This window comes from Sorex fumeus, unplaced genomic scaffold (genome assembly GCF_029834395.1).
Source record: "Sorex fumeus unplaced genomic scaffold, SorFum_2.1 ptg000168c, whole genome shotgun sequence".
Classification (NCBI taxonomy): Eukaryota; Metazoa; Chordata; class Mammalia; order Eulipotyphla; family Soricidae; genus Sorex; species Sorex fumeus.
The window spans coordinates 125,530-141,792 of NW_026606225.1; the positions used below are offsets into that span (position 1 = coordinate 125,530).

Consider the following 16,263-nt stretch of genomic DNA (forward strand, 5'->3'; position numbering starts at 1 on the left):
AAAGGGAAGATCAGCCGTGGGACTGGGATGGACCTGGGGCAAGTGGCAAAGCAACCTTGGCTTCGAAATGAATATTCTAGAAAGCATAAATGCATGGTCTTGATGCAAACTGTTACAACTTTAGAGACAGGATCCCCTTGGGGAAGGACAAGTTGAACTGGCCTGAGGACTTAGTCTGGGATTTACAGTAAAAGCCTTGCTTGCTCTCAGAGCCCAGAGAAGTAAGTGTTGGGATCCTTGTCTCTTACTATGTTTATCAATACAACTGCAAGTATTGATAACTTATACAACTAGAGAAAAAGATAAAAGCAATGCAGATGTCCCTGGGAGACAGAGTGTCTCTTTGAGTGAATCTCTCCCTGAGAATTCCTTCTGCCAAATATTTTTCTGCGTAAATGATCAGTCACTCCTATGTCCATACCTCATGCCCCCTCAGAAGTTCTATAAATATGGTAGCTGTTCTGCATTAAAAGGGCAATTTTCACCATCAGGCTGTGGTTTTCTGTCTCCCTGTCTCTCTGTCTCTGTTGAGAGGGGCTAAGGAGGTGAGGAGGCAGTGCTGGACCACCAGCACCTCACCACACCCCCACATTTTACTTTGTGGACTCACAGTGATCAATTGCTCTTTATTCCATTCTCCTGTGCACCTATACCACTCTCCCACTGCTCCTCATTCCCTCTCCTCACCCGTCTCCCACAGCCTTTTTACTCCAACCAATCCCACAGAGTGAGGGTTATCAAATAGACAGAGATGTGGTTGTACAATCAAAGGAAGGGGAAAACTTCTAGCATAAAAATCTGAATTGGAAGGAGAGTTCAGCTCAAGGGCAGAATTTTCTCTTAAGGACATATTTTTTCTTCGCATAGTCCATATTCATTGAAACAGTCATCTTAAATTTATACTTACTCTTTCTATTCATTTTGAATGGACACAGTAAAAGATCTATTAAGTTTATAGGGTGTCTCTATATATTTCCTATAGCTCCCAGACTACACTCCCCAGAACAGTTTAGTCCTTCCTAACCCCAGAATGATCCTTATCCAGTTGCTTATGTTTGGGCCATGATGATGTTGGTGGGCCCCACGGGTGACTTATGTGAATTGGGGAGGAGAAAGATGGTCACTTTCTCCCCAACCGCCTCTGGTACCCGGGACCCAGGGTTACTGGTTTCTTATCTCACCTCTCAGAAAGGAATTTCAGGAATAGACAAGAAGTGAAATAAATAGATTTTATTTAGAGGATTTTTAGGTGTGGAGGGAGAGAGAGGGAGAGAGTGACGTACTCAAGAGACAACACGGGCTTCTCCAAGAGCAGAGAGAGCCCCTAAACACATCCTAGCATTAGACACGAAAGTATGAAAGTACACATCTGAAGAGGGGATATGCGGGTGACAAATGTGCTAGGCCACGTGGGCGGAAGAAGCACATGGGCTCGGCAACATATGCGCGCCCTTCCTTTGTTCAAGGTGGCCTTTATAGGGTTTCTCCAACCTTCCCCCATGTGGGGCTTCTTCCTAGGTAAAAGTCCCGTTACCGAGGAGGTTACCAGGGAGGTTGGGAGTGGTGATGGTCTTCTTTGGGCTGAATCACTAAAGTTAATCAGATTAAGGAAGAGGGCCCAGGTTTTTGAAAAGAGAAACTTCATGGGGAGGGGGCCAATACCCTCAGGGTCTGCTGATGGTCTTATCAGGTCTTTGTTTTCTGTATCCACAAGGTGGATCAGTCCTAGAATTCTTCCATGAAATTTTGTTAATCCAAGTTTCATTGTCAAAGGCCTTTCCCTATCTACCTGTCTACCTCAATGACAGAATTTGTTATGGTGCTTACCTGTCCCATTTCAATGCCAGGGTAGTTCAGAGCTATCCTGGTTCCATCCAGTCTCTTGCTTTTGATGTGCTAGCAACATAGGCCAGCTGAGGCTTAAGTCTCATAAATATGACAATGTCCAGGAGTATATAGTATCTGGAGTCAATTAACTCTGAAGTCACAAAAGCATAATATTGCCTTCCTTTGTCTATGCAAGATCCTCCCAGCACAATCTTCTCTGCACTGGTCCTTGTCCAGGAGCAAAAAGGATATTTGTCTAAAGTAAACTGCAGAGGAAATGAAGGAAAGGTAAAGTCAAAATTTCACTTACGAATACAAAATCCAAATCTCTCTGAAGAATCTGACTTTACAATTCACAGGTTCTGGTTAGGGGAAATGGGTGATTAATGCATAGAGGAAGCAGAAGCACCTGGGAATTAAAAATGAATGCTGCTCTCTGGAAAGAAAGATGGCGGCCGCACGGGAGCCTTGTGGACAGCAGGTTTGAGCCGGGCTCGGCGGGAGCGGCAGAGACCTCATGGGAAGGGGGGCTTTGTGGGCCGTCCCCCACGCCCCACCGAGGTTGCCAGCTGCCCCCCACGAGCGGCTCTCCGGCACGGCCACGACTCCAGGGCACAGAAACCAATCTCTTAACTATCTAACTTTTAATAGAAATTCTTCCAGGGTCAATAAGTAAAATAGCAGAAATTCAAAACCATTTTATTCTTAAACCAAGTTGTAGAAAGCAAATCATTTCACAACGCTGTTTCAGCATATCTGATTGTGGGGGATGGGTCGTAAACTCTAAACAATAATTGTGCATCTTCTATCGAAACAATCTATCTAGTGAAAGTAGATAGAGTATTAACTAGAACTCATCTGCCTCACAAGAATTGGGAGGCGTGGGAGGTGGGGGTCTATTGGGGTTTGGGGTTAAAAATAAGTATTGGTAAAGGGAAATGTGTTTGATATTTACATGACTGAGACCTAAACCCGAAAGCTCTGTAACTTTTCCCATAGTGATCCAATAAATAAATAAATTATAAAAAAATAAAAATAAAAAAATAAAAATGAATGCTAAGGAAATGGGAGTGATTCAGAAGCATTGGGATGGATGTTACTCAATAAGCCTAAGCTCCTTGTAGCAGAGGGGAAATGATGGATCAATGTTAAACCTAAATTGTTTAGAACTCTAATCCAACAAGGGAAAGGGCTGTGTTCTTTTAAGCAAGATAGTTTTGTTTTTTCAGGGATAAGGACATTTGCTCAGGGATCACCCTGGGTGTGCTAGGAGCACATTTACTTAGGGCCAGAGCCAGCGAGTAAGCACTTAACCATCCAAGCAATCGACCTAGGTACCCTGCCTCCCTGCATCCCATATGTTCCGTACAAGAGTGATTCCTGAGTATACAGCTAGGAATAAGCCCTGAGTCTGCCAGATTTGCCCTCCAAACAAAAATCACAGAAAGACACATATATATGTACGTACAGTTAAGAAAGATGCAAAATGGAGAAAGAAAAATAGGGATTCAGGAGAAACTGAGTTTCTGTAGCAGGGAAATATCAAGAATAGGGGATTTTAAGGACCAGAAATTTGACTCTTCACTCTAGAATTTGTCTTTGCACATCATTTTCCCCCTTTGGTAGAATTTGCCTTTTTTGTGTTACATTTTTCACCACAGCCTACGGTGTTCAGAGTTCACTATTGTCTCTGAGCTCAGGGATCATTTGGCAAGAGTCAGGGCAGCATTGTGTGTCTAGATATCATTGGTTGAATGTTTGGTGACAACTGCAGGATCAGGGGACTTCTTCTTACCCTCAAGCCCCTTAGTGTGTGACTGACCACTCCAGCATTTGCCTCTCCACGCCTTTTTTTGAGTCCATCCCCCTTGCAGCACAGATTCACTTAGGTGCCAAAAAGGTTCTCAGTGCCTAGACTCTGGCTCTTTAAGGCACCTTATGAAAACGGAAGTGATGTCATAAGTGATGCCATGGCTCAGTATCTGTCCCTGACACAGGCACTGGGGATGTTGCTCACTTGGCAAAGGACAAGTAAATTTGTGCCCCATCCTGGAAGGGGGACTCTGAAGGCGGATTTTGTGGCAGGACTCAAGCAGCCTCCTGTGAGTACCCCACGGCTTCCCATTTCAACACTGTGAGCGGAGGGGCCGAGCCAGCTTGGGGGGCACTGTTGCACTGTTTTTTCACTGTTCCACGGTATTCAGTCGGTTTCTGAGGTGTGGTGGAGTCTTTAGGAGGACATGGAGCTTTTGGGGTGCAGTGCGGGCTGTATCAGGGTTCGCAGCTGTGAGTGCTTGATGCTGGAGAGCCTCTATGGTCGCCATCGTCTCCAGCTCTGGGATGGAGCAACAGCGGGTGAATGCGGGACTCAGCTGGGGGCTTGGCCATCCCAACCCTCTCAGCAGTTCCATATTTGAACCGTCGGCACTAATCTTCCGTAGAATCTCCAGATTTGAGGGGAAGATCTGAAGCCCCTCCACCTAATGGCAGGAGACCTGTTGCTGGTCATCTTCATTGTCAGCTGTGATAGCCAGTGTCATGAAGGGGATGGGGGTGAGGGGACCTTCAGGTACCGGGGGTTTTCCAATGAAAATGTACTTGGGGAGCTGTTTTTGCTTCTTTGTTTTTTTGAGGGGGAGGGGCCACATCCGGAGATGCTCAGGACTTACTCTAGCCTCTAATATCAGGTATTATCCCTGGCGCTGTTGGGGACCATATGGGATGCAGAGGATTGATCGGTCCATCTAGTCAAATGTCCAACTCACATTACTGCCTATCCAAACTCAACACTGTTGTTTCTTTTTCCAGATCAGGAACCTCAGCTCCCTCACATCAGGCTGCAAAGCACCCTTCATCTCTCCCTGAGGTAAAGGAGTTTTAAATGTTTATTTTTTGAAAGAAGATTTTTTTGGGTGGGGAGGGAGAGCTGTGTTCATGACTCTTGGTATTTTTGAAAGAAACTTACATAGAAAGGGGCGGAGCAAAAGTACGGCAGGTAGAGTGCTTTCCTTGCACACAGCCAACCCAAGTTCTGAATCTTGAATCCCACTGGTCCCCAAACCTGCCGGGAGTGAAACCTGAGCGCAGAGCTAGGAATATTACCTGAGCAGTGCTGGTTCTGACTCAAAGAAGAAAAACATGCACATACACCCAGACAGACACACCCACATGCACAAAGAAAACGTGTGATCGCAGAAAAAGAGAATAATAATTCATGGAAAACCATGGCAGAAATACAAAGTTATTTTTTTATAATTTTTATTAGTGAAACACCATGAGGTACAGTTGTAGACTTACAAATTTTGGGGTTTCAGTTATACAGTGATTGAGTACCCATCCCTCCACCAGTGCCCATTCTCCACCACAACTAATCCCAGTATCCCTTTCATGCCCCCATCCCCCCATCCCACCCTGCCTCTGTAGCAGGTCATTCCCTTTTGTTCTCTCTCTTTTTGGGTGCTGTGGTTTGCAAAATAGGCATTGAGTGGCAATCATGTTCAGCCTATGGTCTACTTTCAGCATGCATCTTCCATCCTTGGCGGATCTTCCCAACACCCTTTGTTTGGTGCTCCCATCTCTATCTGAGCTACCTTTATACCTAGCGTGTGCGGCGGGCCTCCACGCAATGGAGTAAACTTTCTGGTATTTATCTTGGCTATTCTTGGGTGTTAGTCTCCTATTTTGTTACTTTATGTTCCCCAAATGAATGCAATCTTTCTATGTCTGTCCCTCTCTTTCTGACTAATTTTGCTTAGCATGATACTTTCCATGTAGTACCACTTGTATGTAAATTTCATGACTTCATCCTTTCTAAAGGGCTGGAGAGATAGCACAGCAGTAGGGCGTTTGCCTTGCATGCAGCCACCCCAGCCAACTCAGGTTCAATTTCTCCACCCCTCTTGGAGAGCCTGGAAAACTACCGAGAGTATCTTGCCCACACAGCAAAGCCTGGCAAACTACCCGTGATGTATTTGATATGCGAAACACAGTAAGAACAAGTTTCACAATGGAGACGTTACTGGGCCCACTCGAGCAAATTAACAAATAACAGGAGGACCTTGACACTTCCTTTCTAACAGCTACATAGTACTCCATTGTGTAGATGTACCAAGGTTTCTTTAACCAGTCATCTGTTCTCGGACACTCAGGTGTTTTCCAGATTCTAGGTCTTGTAAACAATGCTGCAATGAACAAACAAGTGAAGATGTCACTTCGACTATACATATATATATATATATATATATATATATATATATAGGTTTTTGGGTCACACCTGCCAATGCACAAGAGCAACTCCTGGCTCATTCACTCAGAAATTACTCCTGGCGGTGCTCAGGGGACCATATGGGATGCTGGGAATTGAACCCGGGTCGGTCGCGTGCAAGGCAAACGCCCTACCTGCTGTGCTATTGCTCCAGCCCCTCAACTATAATTTTTTGCCTCTCTGGGCTATATCCTCAGGAGTGGTATTGCTGTGTCAAATGGGAGCTCAGTTTCTAAATTTTTGAGAATCGTCCATACTGTTTTCAAAAAGGGCTGAACCAGTCAGCATTCCCACCAGCAGTGAAGGAGAGTCCCTTTCTCCCCACGTCCGCGCCAACACCGGTTGCTTTGTTGTTTTGGATGTGGGCCAGTCTCTGTGGTGTGAAATGATTGAAATGAAATCTCATTGTTGTTTTGTTGCATCTCCTGGATGATTAATGATGTGGAGCATTTTCTCATATGCCTTTTAGCCATTCGGATTTCTTCTTTGAGAAAGTTTCTGTTCATTTTGTTGCCCCATTTTTTGATGGGGTTGGATGTTTTCTTCTTGTGGAGTTTAACCAGTACTTTGTATATCCTTGATATCAACCACTTGTGGGATGTGTATTTGGCAAATATCCTTTCCCATTCTGTAGACTGTCTTGTACTTTGGTCACTGTTTCTTTTGAGGTGCAGAAGCTTCTTAGTTTAAGATAGTCCCATTTGTCTATCTCTGTTTTCACTTTCTCGGCCAGTGCTGTGATACCGTTTGAAGATACCATTAGCTTCAATGTCATGGAGGGTTTTGTCAACTTTGTCTTCAATGTACCTTATGGATTCCGGTCTGATGTTGAGGTCTTTAATCCATCTTGACCTTACTTTTGTACATGGTGTTAGGCAGAGATCTGAGCCCACTTTTTTGCATGTAGGCGTCCAGTTTTGCCAGCAAAATTTGTTAAAGATGCTTTCCTTGCTCCACTTCACTTTTCCTGGCCCTTATTAAAGATTAGATTATCATATGCTTGGGGGGAGATGTCAGTATATTCAACCCTCTTCCATTGGTCTGCAGCTCTGCCTTTGTTCCAGTACCATGCTGTTTTAATTATTACTGCTTTGCAGTAGAGTTGGAAGTTAGGGAGATTGATTCCTCCCATTTTCTTTTTCCCAAGAATCGTTTTAGCTATCTGTGGGGGCTTATTGTTCCATATAAATTTTAGGAGTGTTTGCTCCATTTCTTTGAAGAATGTCATGGGTATTGTAATAGAGGTCACATTGAATTTGTAAAGTGCTTTGGGAAGTATTGCCATTTTGACAATATTAATTCTCCTGATCCATGAATAGAGGATATTTTTCCATTTCCTAGTGTCCTCTTTTATTTACTGAAGTAGCATTTTGTAGTTTTCTTTTTACAGGTCCTTTACTTCCTTAGTTAAACTGATTCCTAGGTACTTGATTTTCTGGGGCACAATTGTGATCGGGATTGTTTTCTTTATGTCACTTTCTTCTTGCTCACTATTTGCGTATAGGAAAGCCATGGACTTTTGGGTATTGATTTTATAGCCTGCAACTTTACTATCGAAGTCTTCTTTTTCTAGGAATTTCTTGGTAGAGGCTTTAGGGTTCTCTAAGTATAGTATCATATCATCTGCAAATACTGAGAGCTTGATTTCTTCCTTTCTTACCTGAATGCCCTTCATATCTTTTTCTTCCCTAATCGCTATTGCAAGTACTTCCAGTACCATATTGAACAATAGGGGAGAGAGTGGGCATCCTTGTCTCATCCCTGATCTTAGAGGAAAGGCTCTCAGTTTTTCCCCATTGAGCATGATGCTTGCTGTAGCCTTGTGGTAGATGGCTTTAACTATATTGAGGAAAGTCCACTCTATCCTCATTTTGGTGAGGGTTTTCATCATAAACGGCTGCTGGATCTTGTCAAATGCTTTCTCTGATCTATTGATATGATCATATGATTTTTATCTTTTCTTTTGTTGTTATGATAGATTATGTTGATTGATTTCCAATGTTAAACTATCCTTGCATCCCGAGGATGAATCCCACTTGGTCATGGTGTATGATCTTTTTGATGAGTTGTTGAATTCTATTTGCTAGTATTTTGTTGAGAATCTTCGCATCCTTGTTCATCAGTGATATCAGCCTGTAGTTTTCTTATGCTGTCTTTGTTTCCTTTTGGTATGAGAGAGATATGGGCTTCATAGAAACTGTTTGTGAGAGATTCTCTTTCTTCAATTTCCTGAAAACCTTGAGAAGAACTAGCAATAAATAGGTCCTCTTTAAATGTTTGGAAAAAGTCGCTAGTGAATCCATCTGGACCTGGGCTTTTGTTTTGGGGAAGACTTTTGATTACAGTTTCAATTTCCTTGATGTTCATAGTTCTATTCAGGTACTCTAGATATTCTTGATTCTGCTTTGGGAGATTATAGGAATCCAGAAATTTATTCATTTCTTCTAGGTTCTTTTGTTTCGTGTCATATAGACTTTCAAAGTTGTCTCTGATGATCTTATGAATTTCTTTGGTTCCTGTTGTGATATACCCATTCTTATTTCTGATTCGATTTATTCGTGTTCTCTCTCTTTTTTTGTGAGTGTTGCTAGTGGTTTATCTATCTTGTTTATTTTCTCGAAGAATCAGCGCTTGGTTTCATTGATCTTTTGGATTGTTTCTTTGGTTTCCATGTCGTTGATTTCTGCTCTAAGTTTTATGATCTCTTTCCTTCTGCCTGATTTGGGCTCATTCTGTTGATCTTTTATAAGATCTTGAACTGTGAAATCAAATTGTTTATGTGCATCCTTCTTCTGTTCTAAAAAAGTATGCTTTCAGAGCTATGAATTTCCCCCTTAATACAGCTTTAGCTGTATCCCATGAGTTCTGGTAGCTCATGTCTTCATTCTCATTTGTTTCCAAGTATCCTTTTTTTGCTTTTTGGGTCACACCTGGAGATCCACAGGGGTTACTCCTGGCTCTGCACTCAGGATTTTCTCCTGTAAGTGCTCAGGGGACCATATGGGATGCTGGGAGTCGAAACCAGGTCGACCACATGCAAGGTTAACACCCTACCTGCTGTGCTATCTCTCCAGCCACTCCCAGGTATTTTTTGATTTCGTCCTTGACTTCCTTCCTTACTCACTCATTGATCAGCATTGAGTTGTTTAATTTCCAGGTGTTTGATTTGGTTCTCCGTGTCTGTGTGTGATTCATTTCTATCCTCAGTTCATCGTGGTCTTAAAAGATTGTTAATACTAATTCTATCTTCCTGATTCTATTGAGGTATGTTTTGTGGCCTAGCACATGGTCTGTTTTGGAAAATGCTCCGTGCACACTGGAGAAGAATGTGTATTCTTTCTTTTTGGGGTGTCAAGCCCTGTAGAGGTCTATAAGCCCTTTCTCTTATATTTCTTCTTTCAAAGCCAATGTTTCCTTGCTGAGTTTTGTTCTTGTTGATCCATTCAGAGGTGATAAGGCAATGTTGAAGTCTCCAACTACTGTTGTGTTGCTAGCAATGTCCTCCATAAAATCGATTAGCAGTTGTTTTAAATATTTAGCTGTTTCCTCATTAGATGCATATACATTTAAGAGTGTGATTTCTTACTATTGTACATATCCCTTGATGAAGAGAAAATAGCTTTTGCTGTCCTTTCTAATCTTTTTCAGCCTGAAATTAATGTTGTCGGATACTTGTATGATCACCCCAGCTTTTTGAGGGAGCTGTTTGCTTGCAGGATTGTTTTCCATCCTTTCACTTTGAGTCTGTGTTTGCTATGACTGTTGAGATGAGTTTCTTGTAGGCAGCAGAATGTTGGGTTTTGTCTCTGAATCCATTTTGCCACTCTGTGTCTTTTAATTGGTGAATTTAGACTGTTGATATTGAGAGATATTATTGTTGTGGGGTTTTGTATCATCTTTCTGTAAGGGTCTGTTGTGCTTATAGGGGGTTTGTCTTGTCTTATAGTAGACCCTTTAGCCCTTCTTTTAGGTCTGGTTTTGAGTCTATGAAGTTCTGGAGCTGCTATTTATCTAGAAAATAGTGTACCGTTCCTTCAATTTTGAGTGAGAGTTTAGCCAGATAGAGTATTCCTGGTGACGCATTTAAGTGAGTTTTTTCACTATATCCCCCTATTGCCTTTGGGCTTGGAGGGTTTCCTCTGATAGGTCTGCCGTGAATCTAAGGGATGCTCCTTTGTATGTGTTTTCCTTCTTTGACCTTGCTGCTTGCAGTATTGTGTCTCTATTGGCAGCATTGATCATTCTGGCTATGATATGTCTTGTAGTGTTTTTGTTAAGGTCTCTTTTAGCTGGCACCCTTCGGGCTCCTTGAACCTGATGGCTGCATTGTTGAGCTCTGGGAATTTTTCAGCAATGATTTGTTTAACCGTGGCTTTTTCATTGGGATTGTTTCCCTGAGTTTCTGATACTCCAATAATTCTAATGTTGTTCCTCTTGGAATCGTCTCCTAGGACTCTGATTCACTCTAGAGCTATTTTGAGGTCCCTTGCCATTGTTCGTTGTTGCCTGTTGACTTGGTTCAGCTGATCTTCCAGCTCACTGATTCTGTCCTCAGAATCAGTGGGTTATTCTACTATTGAGGTAACAGACTGTGTTTTTTATTTAATCTATGGAATCTTTAATTCATGACATTTCTGTGCATAGCTTTCCAATTTCTACTCTCATTTCTTCCTGTATTTTCTCGAGTGTTTCTTTCATGTCCTTTAATTTACTGGATATATGTCTGACTGTTTCATTGAGTTCATTGAACATCTTCATGACTTCATATCTGAATTCTTTGTCAGAGAGTTCCCTTCGGTGTGTCGCACCTACAGAGGCTTCTGGACTCTTTTCATCGTTCTCCGCATGTAGTGGGAATTTGCGTTGTTTCTTCATGTTGTTGTGTAGGTATGGGTACTAGGTTTCTTGGTATGTCTAAAATACCTGCAACTGCTTAAGGGGCCGCCTGCCTAAAATCAGGCCACGCCCATTTCTAACAAAGGCACGCCCACTTCAGAAGAGGCGACGCCCCCACCGGAACCGGTTGTGGGGGGGGAGTAAAGACTGGGTGGGGAAGAAGACCAGGACAGCTTGGCGGGGGAAGAGGAAGAGCAGAAAAACAAAGTTTTAAGGTCCTGCTATTTGACTATTTAAATGTTCTTCCCTCTTATTTTGCACATGAATTCTGTTTGTTTCTTGTGCTTCGAATTTGCCTTTTTGTTTCAGTATTTTTGTTCATAATCTACAGTGCTCAGGTCTTAATTCCTGACAGTTCATATTATGGTCCTTAGTAAATGTCCGGGCTATTTGAATTATTTTGCTGTACAACCGACTGTTTGCGCGGTTTTCTAATATATTCTTGTAGGACAGGAGCAAGTGTTGGCTGAGGCTCACGCAGATGTGCCATTTTAGGGTTTGAGTAAATCAGGACCCATAAGGGCTCAGGTCCAGTGGTAAAGAGCAGGGCTGTGTCTCTGACCCAACTGTACCCAGAAGTGATCTCGGTTCCTGGGACAGAGTGCTCAGGCTCAGGTTCTGTCCACCCTGCAGGAGAGTGGCTGAACATTTGTCCACTATAAGTCCCTGTGTCTTTCCCAGTGGAAAAGACACATTCCAGGCTATAGTTCTCAAGGGGCAGCACTTCTGCGAGCCTGCAGAGGCGCTGGTTTTCGGGAGATGCTGGACTCAGAGTCAGCCCCTACCTGGGCCTGTAGGGACTTTCCTGTGGTATCTAGGGAGGAATTTTGGAGTCAGAGAATGCTGCCTTTTCCACCCCTGCAGCCTGGGCCCTAGCTCCTATCCTGAAGTTCAGCACAGATGCCAGCAAAATTTGTATCCCCAGCGGAGACAGGAGTTTCTGCCACTGTCTCCCTGAGGTGGGATTGTGAGCCTCTACCCAAGGGTTTGGCTGGTCCGAGCTCAGGGGTGGGAGGAGGTGCTCCTCTCTGGTGCTCACTATTCTGACTTCTCAAGGTCTTTAAATGGAGTCTCTTGCTGATCCTCAGAACAACAGTGGTGGGAGAAGATGGTGACACGGTCTCTGATAGACCGTCCCCAGGTAGGAGTAGAGGGACAGAATGACATGAGATAGTGCCAGGAGTGCCCGGGCTTCCTGGGCCATCTGTTTGGGGTTGTTTCTTTTTTTTTCTTTTCTTTTTTTCTTTTTTTTTTTGCCTTTTGGGTCACACCCGGCGATACACAGGGCTTACTCCTGGCTCTGCACTCAGGAATCACTCCTGGTGGTGCTCAGGGGACCATATGGGATGGGAATCGAACCCGGGTCGGTCGCGTGCAAGGCAGAAGCCCTACCTGCTGTGCTATTGCTCCAGCCCCCAGGGCCATCTGTTTTGAGTTTCTTTTGGACGGATTCCAAGATGAGACTTCCGATCAGACCGTCCCATTCTGCTCTTCGAAGCTGCTATTGTGTATGTTTGTTTTGTTTTATTTGGCTTTGGGGCCGACCCAGTGGTGCATGAGGAGTACTCGAAGCTCAGTGCTCAATGATCGTCCCTTAAAGGTCTAGGTGACCAATGGGATGCTGGAGGTCCAAGGGTTTCATTTTAGGTTTTCTGTTTTATTTGGGGTGGCACAGCAAAGGATTCTCACAATCATTCCATGTGCTACACTCTGGCATTGCCAGACATGTCGATTTCTGGGCATGCACTTATCTGAAGGAGAAAGAGCCAAGGATCTCTGAGGCTAGTAGAGATGTTGGGGTCAAGAAACTTCTAACTTTTTTGAGAGGAATTTGGGGCGGCCCTGAGCAGTGAGTTCCTACAGGCACACATGTCCGTACACAGCTATGACTAGTGGTCTATATGGACTGTTGAGTTCTCAGTCCTAGTTGTCATGAGCTGTGGGGGTACAGCAGTGGGCAGGCAGTGGTTTCTGCTGCACCCGGGGATGGTCTTTGGGGTCGTACAAGTCTGTGTTCAGGTGATCCTCTCTACAGTGATCACTGGACCAGTGGTGCTCGAATTGGACCTGGGGTTACCAGGAAAGGCAGATACATCCAAGAGCCTTCTGTATAACGTCCTCCCACTTTAGCAGATCCAGCTGCCTTATGTGATTTCTGGGGCCCGTCAGTCATGCGTGGAGGTTGTTTCATTCGGAGGGGAGAGGCCCAGCGACAATATAGGACCCTGGGTCCTGGCCTCACAGTAGTGGGAATGAGGCTAAGATAGACTCTGACTCCGACCCTCCCCGTGTGCTGACTCAGGACGCAGTGACCTTCCATGACGTTGCTGTGAACTTCACCCCGGAGGAATGGTCGTGCCTGGCAGCCTCTCAGCAGAAGCTCTACAGGGACGTGATGTTGGAGATCTACCAGCATCTGTAGGCTGTCGGTGAGAGCAGTGTGGGGCCAACCGTGTCTGGACAGACCCACTTGGGCTTCCTGGGGTTGGGCCGCAGCTGTGTGTACAACAGTAGCTGTCATTTTGATGGGCTGGGATGTTGGACAGCCGTGTGGTAGCTGTTCCCTCCCTGTTTTTTTTAGGGTTCACCTATGGATAATCAGGGCTTACTCTCAACTCTGTCCTCAGGAATCACTCTGGTGGAGTAGCAGGATCCACCTATTTCACTCTTAAATTGAAACCTGGGTCTTACCTCTCGAATAACTACAAATATGTGGCATTTTGGAAATGGACATTCTGCTGATGCCTTTCAGATATTTGCCAAGTTATATCAGGAAAACACGGGGATTTACCTGTCACCTTTTCCTTGTCTCTTATCCATGCCTCTGTCTCTGTCGATACAGGGCACTCTGGGATGAAGCCTGCGGTCATTTCCTGGCTGGAAGGAGGAGCCCTGAGGTCGGGGAGGAGAGGCGTGTGTGCAGGTGAATGTTTGAGGACCTTTGCTAGTTCAGGCCCTGTGCAGTGTATGGGTGCCCTGAGCATGTATGAAACACACTGCTGAGTCCGGTGGACTCCTGGATCCATGGGTCTGTGACACAGTCATGCGGCTCTTCACTCCCCTGGACTCTCTGTCACAGAATGATCCTGTAATTTGCGCCCATGTCTTTGTTCTTATTTTTGCTCTCTGTCAGTCAATGAGATTCACCGTTTCTGATCCACCCCATCCCCTATCTATGACTTACCTGATTGGATTCACAACCACGGTGTCACTATACCTGTAAAAATATTTTTAGACCTTTTTGTTTAAATCCGAATAAGTGAGCACATAACAGAGCTAGTTTGGATCTGAACTATAGTACATGGAGGAGTGCCTTGCATTTCCTGAAGGTGACCTGTTCAATAACCAGCATCACATATGGTTCCCCGAACGTCACCAGGTCTGCTGAAAAACAAAAACAAAACCTAGTGTAGTTTTGCCAAGATCCTCACAATTTTCCACTAACCGGATCTTTTCCTTAGTATGGGACTCTTTGGACTTTGAGAACTACAGAGATGTACTCTAAATTCGTGGCATCATTTTCCAACTTTTTTTTTCTGACAAGTTCTTGAATTGCATGTTGTGTTCAGTTCCAGAACTGAAACCGTGGCTTCAGGATTTGGCATTACAGCACTTTGAGTTGGGAATGAGGTCAGCATGTACGAGTGCGTTGGTAAGATTCGCTAATTCAGAATAAATATTATTATGCCAGCGGGATAGCTCAGTGGACCAAGTATGTGATTGTTAAGGTGGAGGGCTGGGCGTGGCAGGGAGGAATTCCAAAGCCTGATGCTTGGAGTAGAGGACCATTAGCTTCACTAGGTACTGAAATCAACCATGTATAAAAATACTGTGAATTTTCATTTGCTTGACATTGGTAGTTGTTTACAATGCTAATTTGTGGGTCCTAGAGATAGTGCAGTGAAAGATATACTTGCTTTGCACAGGGATGGATATTCCATGCCCAGCAGTCCTTATGGTCTCCATAAACCCACAGAACTGATACTAGACACTGCATGGTGTGCCCCTCCATCCACACAACCCCCAATAAATAGAAATTACAAAACAGAAAAAAAAAACCAAAAAAATTCTTTGATCCTGAAAGCCATCACTTATGGCCGCTTTGTCTGTCTCAGCTGTGTGACGATGCAGTGTTGCCGTCACTCCTGCATCACAGGTTCCGCAATGAGCATTAATCAAACCCACATGTGATGTATTTCATTTTGTCTTTAAAAGGGTGAGTCAGTTTTCTATAGGAGGAATTATTTCCAGTTTGCTCCTTTAATAAATTGGGGGGGGGGGGAATTCACAGAATTTACTGACTCTGTCCATCAATTTTGTGTGTCCAACTTACAATAACGTGAAGATATTCTATAATAAGAATTCATATGTCGGTAATCCATATGTCAAAATCTCAAGGCCGGACTAGGCTGCCACAATGAAGGAAGACAAAAATGATCGTCTGTACTTTCAATGCACGTACGCTAGCATCAGACAAATCCATCGAGGACCTGATGGTACAAGCGTGGATAATCAAGTACGACATCATTGGTCTGACCGAGACAAGAAGGCACGAATCTCACATGCTGTTTTCGACACTGGAGAAGAATTGTTCCTCGGAACATGCGATAAAAGAGGTGTTGGAGGCGTCAGTGTCCTTGTCAACACAAACTTGGCCAAGAGCATTGATTCATTTGAATGCCTAACAACCCGAATCGAACGTTTACATTTGAATAGATGTGGCTCACTGCCTGCAGTTTCTATCTTCGTTGTCTACGCACCAACTTCTCATTATGATGAAAGAGAAATCGAGAAATTCTACATGGAGCTGGAGAAGTTCTATAAAGAAGACCACACCTTCTACAAGATCATCGTGGGTGATTTTAATGCCAAGATAGGACAGAGAAGATCAGCTGAAGAACTCCACATCGGGACCAATGGCCTAGAATGGAAGGAACAGGGTGAGAGACTGTCTGAGTTCATCATGTCAACCAAGACCATCCATGGTAACTCACAGTTCCAGAAGGCAGAATCTAAACGTTGGACATGGGAGTCTCCCGGTGGACGATTCCACAACGAAATAGACCACATCATAGTCAATCGAAGGTTTTGCCTAAACGATGTCACTGTTGTCCCAAAATTTCGAACAGGATCGGACCACCATCTCTTTCGTGCAAAATTCTACTTAACAGAGTGGGGAGAAAGGGCTGAAAAGTTCAAAAAGAGAACTTCCGGAACGACCACCAACTGGGAACTCTTTGGCACTATTGCGGCAACATGGGAAGATGCCATTGTTG

The 16,263-nt window shown here is 44.1% G+C and overlaps 1 pseudogene; it reads left to right on the plus strand.

The window, feature by feature from the left end:
• The window catches only part of LOC130016786 (zinc finger protein 345-like), a 29,367-nt pseudogene extending 14,897 nt beyond the window's left edge, over nucleotides 1-14,470 (plus strand).
• The last annotated feature ends 1,793 nt before the right edge of the window (nucleotides 14,471-16,263 follow it).